At 48.3% G+C, this 12,295-nt stretch overlaps 2 non-coding genes across 2 annotated transcripts; both read right to left on the bottom strand.

The window, feature by feature from the left end:
* Positions 1-4,156: 4,156 nt before the first annotated feature.
* On the bottom strand, positions 4,157-4,228 carry TRNAP-AGG (transfer RNA proline (anticodon AGG)). Its single transcript has one exon. It is a non-coding gene; the product is annotated as a tRNA-Pro (tRNA).
* Positions 4,229-10,340: 6,112 nt separating this feature from the next.
* TRNAP-AGG (transfer RNA proline (anticodon AGG)) lies at positions 10,341-10,412 on the bottom strand. The gene has a single exon. It is a non-coding gene; the product is annotated as a tRNA-Pro (tRNA).
* Between the last annotated feature and the right edge of the window lie 1,883 nt (positions 10,413-12,295).

The following is a 12,295-nucleotide window of genomic DNA, read 5'->3' on the forward strand; positions in this document are numbered from 1 at the left end:
TTCGAGAAGAGCTGTTCACAGCAGTAGGTGCTGCCGAACATGGCCACAATGCGTTGGACATGGGCAATGTATTTTTGAAAATTGTTAGAAGGGAGAACGGTGTTGCGGAAGAAGGACAATGGAGAAGAGGTGCGGAACTTCGCCTTCATTTCATCGTTGCACTGCAGCTCCACCAACTCCATCTGTAAGGAGGCAGGGGCGTCTTCCACGGGGAAGTCAAAGGGAGCAGTGAAAAGCTTGAAGTCCGCAGCCAGCACCCTGACTCCTGCAAAACGGGAAGCAAATTCCTCACGTAGAGAGTTGACGACACTAACGCAAGTGCCCAGGTCCACATCGTCAGGGGCGCATGCAGCAAGGCGAGGAAAATGCACAAACTGACCAGAAGCCAATTGAGCCTCCCACAAGCGCAGTTTAACCTCGAAGGTAGTGATGTGCGCGTACATGTCTGTCACGAGAATGTCTTTGCCTTGCAGCTTTATGTTGAGGGTGTTCAGGTGCGCCGTGATGTCCGTGAGCAGGGCCAGGCGAGCTAGCCACCGCGGATCAGAGAATTGATCAGCGTGGGGAAGGTTCTTCTGACGTAGAAAGGTGGCAATCTCCTGCTGTAGGTCGCACACCCGAGACAGCATGGCCCCACGACTCAGCCAGCGTACCTCACAGAAGTAGAGCAGGTCGTTGTAGTGCACGTTCACCTCGTCCATCAGTGCCTGGAACTGACGATGGTTAAGGCTGCGGGAGAGGATGGAGTTGACGACCTTCACCACGACAGACATGACACCAACGAGGTTGGCAGACTTAGCGCACAGGGACTCTTGGTGGATGATGCAGTGCATCTTGTTAATGGGCTGAGTGTATCCGGCGGCTGCACAGTGACGCACTAGCAGCGAAGCGGCGCCCTTCTTCTCACCAACCATCGCCGGGGCACCGTCGGTCGTCACACACACAAGACGGGAGAGGTCCAGGGAGTGCTGATCAACACACAGAAGCACGGCGTCGCAGATGTCTTTCCCAGTGGTGGTGTCGCGCAGCGGGACAAGCTGGAGGAATTCCTCACACACTTGAAAGTCAGCGGTGACGCCACGGATGAAAACGGACAGCTGGGCCGTGTCCTTTGTGTCGGTGCTCTCATCCAGAGCGAGGGAAAAGGCGACGAAATTTGAGCTGCGTGTTTTGAGTGAGTCGTGCACGTTTTCCGACATATCCTCGATGCGGCGACGAACGGTGCGGGACGAAAGGCTCACGTTCTCAAAGGCGGAACGCTGCTCTGGACAGACGGAGTCCACTACAGCGAGGAGGCATTCCTTGATGAAGTCCCCATCCGCGAATGGCTTCATTCGGCGAGCAAGGATGCGGGAGACTTCATAACTGGCGCGCGTCACCTTTTCGGCCTCAGTATTCTGCTTGCGGAAGAGTGAAGTTTGTTTCTCCAAGTTGCCTGATAGTCTAACCATGGCGTCCTTCCTTTCGGTGGCAGACACCGACGCGAAGTTTGACGAGCGGTGCTCTGTCTCCCAGTGGCGGCGCACGTTGTACTCTTTTAGGACAGCCAAAGTCTTCAAGCATATGAGGCACTGGGCCTGTCCAAAGCGCTCGATGAAGAAGTACTTCTCCCACTCAGGGTTGAAGATCCGACGCTCGAGGTCCACTTTCCTCTTCTTAACACGCTGGGTCGCAGACATGATGAGCTGAAAAGGAAGAAAATTAGGTATATCAGCAATGAATAAATGATGTAACAGCAAGCAATCTGGGGCACAAAAAATCTCGGAAGACGATTTGTACAGATGAATGTATTTATTTTGCGCGCACGTGGCCAACGCTGAATATGACACAGTTTCACCGTAAAACTGAAATACAGGAAATGAATCAGTCTGCATACTTTTTTTTTTAAAGAGTTCGTTTTCCTTTTAAACAAAAGTTCGTCAATTTCGTTTTCCTTTTAAACAAAAGTTCGTCAATTTCTTTTTTCTTTTACAAACAGAAAGTTCGTTATATATTTTTTTTCTTTACAAATAGAAAGTTCGTTATATTTTTATTTTTACAAATAAAAAGGGAGAATAAAATTATTTAAACGCAGCAAATGAAAGATAATAACATGTTCTAACAAACAAAACAAAGCAAATTGAAAGAAAGTGAAAATTGAAATAGGTTTAGAGAACTCTGCGTCGCTTACCTCTTTGTTGCAAGTTATTTGTCCCAGACACCAACGTTTGTCGCAAGCTGACTGAATCGGAAGGACGTCCGTATCACATGCCGGCTGATTTGAAAAGACCGCCTATCAGCAAGCAGGCGGTGTCTAGGCAAGACAGTTTCCCGTGCGCATGTCTTCCGGAAGAGGACGGTGCTGAAGACAAAATGTCCCTTTCTTGAATTCAGACCGGCTAAATATAAACTCTTACATTTACAAATGATATGAGTTTTACTGGGAGGTCCGCGGGCCGGATTGCAATAATAAAGCCTAGCAGGGTGGCGGGCCGGACGCTAAGCCTTCGCGGGCCGGATGTGGCCCGCGGGCCGGGGGTTGCCTGCCCCTGCTCTAGACCAACGAACCAACCTGATTATATTTGTTAGGCTCTGTTCTCTTCAGTGTCACAGCTCTTTCAGGAGCATGAAATTTGGACAAAGAGTTCATGCTTTTGCAAAAGCCCATCAATGATCAAAACACGACGACCTCAAACACAACAGAAGTCACCCTCAAATCCTTCCACTGCTTCTCAAGCTCTCCATCAAACAAAGAAAGGAAGTTCAAAAGATTAATTTTGAGGACTCATCCAGGGTGATGAAGCCGCGACCTCTCCACCCAAAGCAAGAATCATAACTCTGGTCCAACGAGCCAATACATTGTTGGTTTAATTAGGATCTGTTCTGTTCTGTGTTGTCGGTCTTCCGCGCTCCGAGGCCTTGCATAAAGAGTTTTCCTTTTCCAAAAACCCATCAATGAACGAAACAAACTACCTCAAATTCAACATAACACATCCTCAGATCCTTCCACTGATTCTCAAACCCTTCAACAAACAACGTTTCAAAGATTAATCATCAGGGCTCGTCTGGGATTTTAACCCAAGACCTCTCGCACCCGAAGCTAGAATCATACCTCCAGACCAACGAACCATCCTTGTTGTTGGTGTTAGGCTCTGTTCTCTTCTGTGCTATATCATTTCCAGGACCATCAAAATAGGACCAAGAGTTTTTGGCTTTGCAGCAGCCCATCAATACACTGAACTTGACTGCCTCAAACCACCATGATTCACCCTCAGATCCTTCCACTGCTTCTCAAGCTCTCCAACAAACAAACAAAGAAGTATAAAAGATTAATTTTGAGGACTCATCCAGGATAATGAGGCCGCGATCTCTCACACCCAAAGGAAGAATCATAAATCTGGACCAACGAGCCAATACATTGTTGGTTTATTAGGGTCTGTTCTGTTCTGTGTTGTAGGTCTTCCACGCTCCGAGGCCTTGCATAAAGAGTTTTCCTTTTCCAAAAACCCATCAATGAACGAAACAAACTACCTCAAATTCAACATAACGCATCCTCAGATCCTTCCACTGATTCTCAAGCTCTCCAACAAACAAACAAAGAAGTATAAAAGATTAATTTTGAGGACTCATCCAGGATAATGAGGCCGCGATCTCTCACACCCAAAGGAAGAATCATAACTCTGGACCAACGAGTCAATACATTGATGGTTTATTAGGGTCTGTTCTGTTCTGTGTTGTAGGTCTTCCATGCTACGAGGCCTTGCATAAAGAGTTTTCCTTTTCCAAAAACCCATCAATGAATGAAACAAACTACCTCAAATTCAACATAACGCATCCTCAGATCCTTCCACTGATTCTCAAACCCTCCAACAAACAATGTTAAAAAGACGAATCATCAGGGCACCTCTGGGATTTTAACCCAGGACCTATCACACCCGAAGCAAAAAACATACCTCTCGACCAACGAGCCAATACGTTGTCGGTTTATTAGGGTCTGTTCTGTTCTGTGTTATAGCTCTCCCACAAGCCGAGACTTTGGACAAAAAGTTTTTGCTTTTGCATAACCCCAAAAATTCACTGAACACTTCTGCCTCAACCTAATGCAATTTCTCTTCAGATCATTCCAAGGGTTTGGCAGGTCTCCACCAAATCAAGAAGGTATAAAAGTTCAATCAAAGGGCTCATCCGGGATTTGAACCCGGGACCTCTCGCACCCTAAGCGAGAATCATACCTCTAGACCAACGAACCAACCTGATTATATTTGTTAGGCTCTGTTCTCTTCAGTGTCACAGCTCTTTCAGGAGCATGAAATTTGGACAAAGAGTTCATGCTTTTGCAAAAGCCCATCAAAGATCAAAACACGACGACCTCAAACACAACAGAAGTCACCCTCAAATCCTTCCACTGCTTCTCAAGCTCTCCATCAAACAAAGAAAGGAAGTTCAAAAGATTAATTTTGAGGACTCATCCAGGGTGATGAAGCCGCGACCTCTCCACCCAAAGCAAGAATCATAACTCTGGTCCAACGAGCCAATACATTGTTGGTTTAATTAGGATCTGTTCTGTTCTGTGTTGTCGGTCTTCCGCGCTCCGAGGCCTTGCATAAAGAGTTTTCCTTTTCCAAAAACCCATCAATGAACGAAACAAACTACCTCAAATTCAACATAACACATCCTCAGATCCTTCCACTGATTCTCAAACCCTTCAACAAACAACGTTTCAAAGATTAATCATCAGGGCTCGTCTGGGATTTTAACCCAAGACCTCTCGCACCCGAAGCTAGAATCATACCTCCAGACCAACGAACCATCCTTGTTGTTGGTGTTAGGCTCTGTTCTCTTCTGTGCTATATCATTTCCAGGACCATCAAAATAGGACCAAGAGTTTTTGGCTTTGCAGCAGCCCATCAATACACTGAACTTGACTGCCTCAAACCACCATGATTCACCCTCAGATCCTTCCACTGCTTCTCAAGCTCTCCAACAAACAAAGAAAGAAGTATAAAAGATTAATTTTGAGGACTCATCCAGGATGATGAGGCCGCGATCTCTCACACCCAAAGGAAGAATCATAAATCTGGACCAACGAGCCAATACATTGTTGGTTTATTAGGGTCTGTTCTGTTCTGTGTTGTAGGTCTTCCACGCTCCGAGGCCTTGCATAAAGAGTTTTCCTTTTCCAAAAACCCATCAATGAACGAAACAAACTACCTCAAATTCAACATAACGCATCCTCAGATCCTTCCACTGATTCTCAAGCTCTCCAACAAACAAACAAAGAAGTATAAAAGATTAATTTTGAGGACTCATCCAGGATAATGAGGCGGCGATCTCTCACACCCAAAGGAAGAATCATAACTCTGGACCAACGAGCCAATACATTGTTGGTTTATTAGGGTCTGTTCTGTTCTGTGTTGTAGGTCTTCCATGCTACGAGGCCTTGCATAAAGAGTTTTCCTTTTCCAAAAACCCATCAATGAATGAAACAAACTACCTCAAATTCAACATAACGCATCCTCAGATCCTTCCACTGATTCTCAAACCCTCCAACAAACAATGTTTAAAAGACGAATCATCAGGGCACCTCTGGGATTTTAACCCAGGACCTATCACACCCGAAGCAAAAAACATACCTCTAGACCAACGAGCCAATACGTTGTCGGTTTATTAGGGTCTGTTCTGTTCTGTGTTATAGCTCTCCCACAAGCCGAGACTTTGGACAAAAAGTTTTTGCTTTTGCATAAGCCCAAAAATTCACTGAACACTTCTGCCTCAACCTAATGCAATTTCTCTTCAGATCATTCCAAGGGTTTGGCAGGTCTCCACCAAATCAAGAAGGTATAAAAGTTCAATCAAAGGGCTCGTCCGGGATTTGAACCCGGGACCTCTCGCACCCTAAGCGAGAATCATACCTCTAGACCAGGGGCGGGCAACCTTTTCAGAGTGAGGGCCAGATGAGACTTTTGGAAGGAGATCGCGGGCCGGAGTGAAAAACGAAATCTCAGAATTACTATATTTTGTTTACATGAATAGATTGTACAAAAATTGCATTGAACACTCTACAAATCAATGAGACTGCTGGTGCTGTTTGCCATGAAGAAGTATTTCCATGTCTGGCTCGATGGTTGAGGTAGACAACAGAAGAATGTCATTGAGGTGGCGGTCCGAGAGTTGGGAGCGAAGGTGAGACTTCGTGTACTTCATTTTCGAGAAGAGCTGTTCACAGCAGTAGGTGCTGCCGAACATGGCCACAATGCGTTGGACATGGGCAATGTATTTTTGAAAATTGTTAGAAGGGAGAACGGTGTTGCGGAAGAAGGACAATGGAGAAGAGGTGCGGAACTTCGCCTTCATTTCATCGTTGCACTGCAGCTCCACCAACTCCATCTGTAAGGAGGCAGGGGCGTCTTCCACGGGGAAGTCAAAGGGAGCAGTGAAAAGCTTGAAGTCCGCAGCCAGCACCCTGACTCCTGCAAAACGGGAAGCAAATTCCTCACGTAGAGAGTTGACGACACTAACGCAAGTGCCCAGGTCCACATCGTCAGGGGCACATGCAGCAAGGCGAGGAAAATGCACAAACTGACCAGAAGCCAATTGAGCCTCCCACAAGCGCAGTTTAACCTCGAAGGCAGTGATGTGCGCGTACATGTCTGTCACGAGAATGTCTTTGCCTTGCAGCTTTATGTTGAGGGTGTTCAGGTGCGCCGTGATGTCCGTGAGCAGGGCCAGGCGAGCTAGCCACCGCGGATCAGAGAATTGATCAGCGTGGGGAAGGTTCTTCTGACGTAGAAAGGTGGCAATCTCCTGCTGTAGGTCGCACACCCGAGACAGCATGGCCCCACGACTCAGCCAGCGTACCTCACAGAAGTAGAGCAGGTCGTTGTAGTGCACGTTCACCTCGTCCATCAGTGCCTGGAACTGACGATGGTTAAGGCTGCGGGAGAGGATGGAGTTGACGACCTTCACCACGACAGACATGACACCAACGAGGTTGGCAGACTTAGCGCACAGGGACTCTTGGTGGATGATGCAGTGCATCTTGTTAATGGGCTGAGTGTATCCGGCGGCTGCACAGTGACGCACTAGCAGCGAAGCGGCGCCCTTCTTCTCACCAACCATCGCCGGGGCACCGTCGGTCGTCACACACACAAGACGGGAGAGGTCCAGGGAGTGCTGATCAACACACAGAAGCACGGCGTCGCAGATGTCTTTCCCAGTGGTGGTGTCGCGCAGCGGGACAAGCTGGAGGAATTCCTCACACACTTGAAAGTCAGCGGTGACGCCACGGATGAAAACGGACAGCTGGGCCGTGTCCTTTGTGTCGGTGCTCTCATCCAGAGCGAGGGAAAAGGCGACGAAATTTGAGCTGCGTGTTTTGAGTGAGTCGTGCACGTTTTCCGACATATCCTCGATGCGGCGACGAACGGTGCGGGACGAAAGGCTCACGTTCTCAAAGGCGGAACGCTGCTCTGGACAGACGGAGTCCACTACAGCGAGGAGGCATTCCTTGATGAAGTCCCCATCCGCGAATGGCTTCATTCGGCGAGCAAGGATGCGGGAGACTTCATAACTGGCGCGCGTCACCTTTTCGGCCTCAGTATTCTGCTTGCGGAAGAGTGAAGTTTGTTTCTCCAAGTTGCCTGATAGTCTAACCATGGCGTCCTTCCTTTCGGTGGCAGACACCGACGCGAAGTTTGACGAGCGGTGCTCTGTCTCCCAGTGGCGGCGCACGTTGTACTCTTTTAGGACAGCCAAAGTCTTCAAGCATATGAGGCACTGGGCCTGTCCAAAGCGCTCGATGAAGAAGTACTTCTCCCACTCAGGGTTGAAGATCCGACGCTCGAGGTCCACTTTCCTCTTCTTAACACGCTGGGTCGCAGACATGATGAGCTGAAAAGGAAGAAAATTAGGTATATCAGCAATGAATAAATGATGTAACAGCAAGCAATCTGGGGCACAAAAAATCTCGGAAGACGATTTGTACAGATGAATGTATTTATTTTGCGCGCACGTGGCCAACGCTGAATATGACACAGTTTCACCGTAAAACTGAAATACAGGAAATGAATCAGTCTGCATACTTTTTTTTTTAAAGAGTTCGTTTTCCTTTTAAACAAAAGTTCGTCAATTTCGTTTTCCTTTTAAACAAAAGTTCGTCAATTTCTTTTTTCTTTTACAAACAGAAAGTTCGTTATATATTTTTTTTCTTTACAAATAGAAAGTTCGTTATATTTTTATTTTTACAAATAAAAAGGGAGAATAAAATTATTTAAACGCAGCAAATGAAAGATAATAACATGTTCTAACAAACAAAACAAAGCAAATTGAAAGAAAGTGAAAATTGAAATAGGTTTAGAGAACTCTGCGTCGCTTACCTCTTTGTTGCAAGTTATTTGTCCCAGACACCAACGTTTGTCGCAAGCTGACTGAATCGGAAGGACGTCCGTATCACATGCCGGCTGATTTGAAAAGACCGCCTATCAGCAAGCAGGCGGTGTCTAGGCAAGACAGTTCCCCGTGCGCATGTCTTCCGGAAGAGGACGGTGCTGAAGACAAAATGTCCCTTTCTTGAATTCAGACCGGCTAAATATAAACTCTTACATTTACAAATGATATGAGTTTTACTGGGAGGTCCGCGGGCCGGATTGCAATAATAAAGCCTAGCAGGGTGGCGGGCCGGACGCTAAGCCTTCGCGGGCCGGATGTGGCCCGCGGGCCGGGGGTTGCCCGCCCCTGCTCTAGACCAACGAACCAACCTGATTATATTTGTTAGGCTCTGTTCTCTTCAGTGTCACAGCTCTTTCAGGAGCATGAAATTTGGACAAAGAGTTCATGCTTTTGCAAAAGCCCATCAATGATCAAAACACGACGACCTCAAACACAACAGAAGTCACCCTCAAATCCTTCCACTGCTTCTCAAGCTCTCCATCAAACAAAGAAAGGAAGTTCAAAAGATTAATTTTGAGGACTCATCCAGGGTGATGAAGCCGCGACCTCTCCACCCAAAGCAAGAATCATAACTCTGGTCCAACGAGCCAATACATTGTTGGTTTAATTAGGATCTGTTCTGTTCTGTGTTGTCGGTCTTCCGCGCTCCGAGGCCTTGCATAAAGAGTTTTCCTTTTCCAAAAACCCATCAATGAACGAAACAAACTACCTCAAATTCAACATAACACATCCTCAGATCCTTCCACTGATTCTCAAACCCTTCAACAAACAACGTTTCAAAGATTAATCATCAGGGCTCGTCTGGGATTTTAACCCAAGACCTCTCGCACCCGAAGCTAGAATCATACCTCCAGACCAACGAACCATCCTTGTTGTTGGTGTTAGGCTCTGTTCTCTTCTGTGCTATATCATTTCCAGGACCATCAAAATAGGACCAAGAGTTTTTGGCTTTGCAGCAGCCCATCAATACACTGAACTTGACTGCCTCAAACCACCATGATTCACCCTCAGATCCTTCCACTGCTTCTCAAGCTCTCCAACAAACAAACAAAGAAGTATAAAAGATTAATTTTGAGGACTCATCCAGGATAATGAGGCCGCGATCTCTCACACCCAAAGGAAGAATCATAAATCTGGACCAACGAGCCAATACATTGTTGGTTTATTAGGGTCTGTTCTGTTCTGTGTTGTAGGTCTTCCACGCTCCGAGGCCTTGCATAAAGAGTTTTCCTTTTCCAAAAACCCATCAATGAACGAAACAAACTACCTCAAATTCAACATAACGCATCCTCAGATCCTTCCACTGATTCTCAAGCTCTCCAACAAACAAACAAAGAAGTATAAAAGATTAATTTTGAGGACTCATCCAGGATAATGAGGCCGCGATCTCTCACACCCAAAGGAAGAATCATAACTCTGGACCAACGAGTCAATACATTGATGGTTTATTAGGGTCTGTTCTGTTCTGTGTTGTAGGTCTTCCATGCTACGAGGCCTTGCATAAAGAGTTTTCCTTTTCCAAAAACCCATCAATGAATGAAACAAACTACCTCAAATTCAACATAACGCATCCTCAGATCCTTCCACTGATTCTCAAACCCTCCAACAAACAATGTTTAAAAGACGAATCATCAGGGCACCTCTGGGATTTTAACCCAGGACCTATCACACCCGAAGCAAAAAACATACCTCTCGACCAACGAGCCAATACGTTGTCGGTTTATTAGGGTCTGTTCTGTTCTGTGTTATAGCTCTCCCACAAGCCGAGACTTTGGACAAAAAGTTTTTGCTTTTGCATAACCCCAAAAATTCACTGAACACTTCTGCCTCAACCTAATGCAATTTCTCTTCAGATCATTCCAAGGGTTTGGCAGGTCTCCACCAAATCAAGAAGGTATAAAAGTTCAATCAAAGGGCTCGTCCGGGATTTGAACCCGGGACCTCTCGCACCCTAAGCGAGAATCATACCTCTAGACCAACGAACCAACCTGATTATATTTGTTAGGCTCTGTTCTCTTCAGTGTCACAGCTCTTTCAGGAGCATGAAATTTGGACAAAGAGTTCATGCTTTTGCAAAAGCCCATCAAAGATCAAAACACGACGACCTCAAACACAACAGAAGTCACCCTCAAATCCTTCCACTGCTTCTCAAGCTCTCCATCAAACAAAGAAAGGAAGTTCAAAAGATTAATTTTGAGGACTCATCCAGGGTGATGAAGCCGCGACCTCTCCACCCAAAGCAAGAATCATAACTCTGGTCCAACGAGCCAATACATTGTTGGTTTAATTAGGATCTGTTCTGTTCTGTGTTGTCGGTCTTCCGCGCTCCGAGGCCTTGCATAAAGAGTTTTCCTTTTCCAAAAACCCATCAATGAACGAAACAAACTACTTCAAATTCAACATAACACATCCTCAGATCCTTCCACTGATTCTCAAACCCTTCAACAAACAACGTTTTGTGGCGGACACAAAAGCCCACTGGCGTGGTGACATCATTCCACGCACCAAGTGGGCGGTGGCCACGTCCGAGGGGTAGGCGTGGCCTCATGAGAGACACCGGGCGCCCAGCCCGGAGTGTTACAGTGTAGTCTTGAATAAAGGCGTTTATATGTTACCGCTTGTCCGCTTCCTCCTTGCTCACAAGCAACGCGCGTAACGCCGCGCTTTATTGGTGACCCTCGACGTTGGATCTGCCGGAGCGATCCTTCCACACGCGACGCCATCGCCATGGCCGCCTTCGTCAAACTTCCGGAATTTTGGGAGGCTCAGGCCGAAGTCTGGTTCGTCCAGGCCGAAGCCCAATTTCAGCTTCGGCACCTCACCGGCGATGACACGCGCTACTGCCACGTCGTCGCCTCCCTCGGGCCCGGCACGGCCGCTCGAGTTGTGTCCGTCCTTCGCCACCCACCGGACGGCCACAAGTACGAGGCACTCAAGCGGCTACTCCTAGCCACGTTCAGACTCACGGACGACGCACGGGCCGACCGCCTCCTGGATCTCCCCGAGCTCGGTGAGACGCGCCCGTCGGTCCGAATGGACCATATGCTGTCACTGTTGGGCGACGAAGCCCCCGGTTCGCTATTCCGGGCGCTTTTCCGTCGCCAACTTCCAGCGCAGGTTCGCCTCGCGTTGGCCGGGACCGGGCTAACGGAACCCCGAGCATTGGCGGCCGAGGCGGACAAGTACTTCGCCGCTTCGGACACGCGGGCGAGCGTTGGCGTGGCCGTCACGGCCTTCGACGCTGCTGTTCCACAGCATCATCTTCTACAGCACGCTGATGTTCCACAGCATCATCTTCTACAGCACGCTGATGTTCCACAGCATCATCTTCTACAGCACGCTGATGTTCCACAGCATCATCTTCTACAGCACGCTGTGGTTCAGCAGCATGCTGATACGCACCTCGTGAACGCCGCCACGCCCCGCCCACCGCCGCGGCGAAAACCGCCACCGCGGGGAAACCCGTCGACTCCACCGGCCTGGCGGAGCCAGCCGCGCTCCTCCAGCTCCACCACCTGGTGCTGGTTCCACGCCAAGTTCGGCCACGAAGCTCGGCGGTGTCATCCGCCGTGCTCCTTCAACGGGTCGGGAAACGCCCGGGCCGGCGCTCAATTGTGGCGATGAGCGCCGGCCGTTCGAGCAGCCTGCTGTTCATAACGGACACCTTCTCCGGGCGCCGTTACCTGTGCGACACGGGAGCACAGGTGAGTGTCATTCCCGCCGGCATGTCAGACAAGCACGCCGCGGGTGGGGGCCCCGCGCTGCTTGCCGCGAACGGGACGCCCATCCGTACGTACGGAAAACGCTGCCTCTCTCTGCGGTTTGGAGGGCAGGTTTTCCGATGGACGTTCGTCACCGCCGACGTGCC

The sequence above is a fragment of the Myxine glutinosa genome, chromosome 1, assembly GCF_964187855.1.
Source record: "Myxine glutinosa chromosome 1, kmMyxGlut1.1, whole genome shotgun sequence".
Lineage (NCBI taxonomy): Eukaryota > Metazoa > Chordata > Myxini > Myxiniformes > Myxinidae > Myxine > Myxine glutinosa.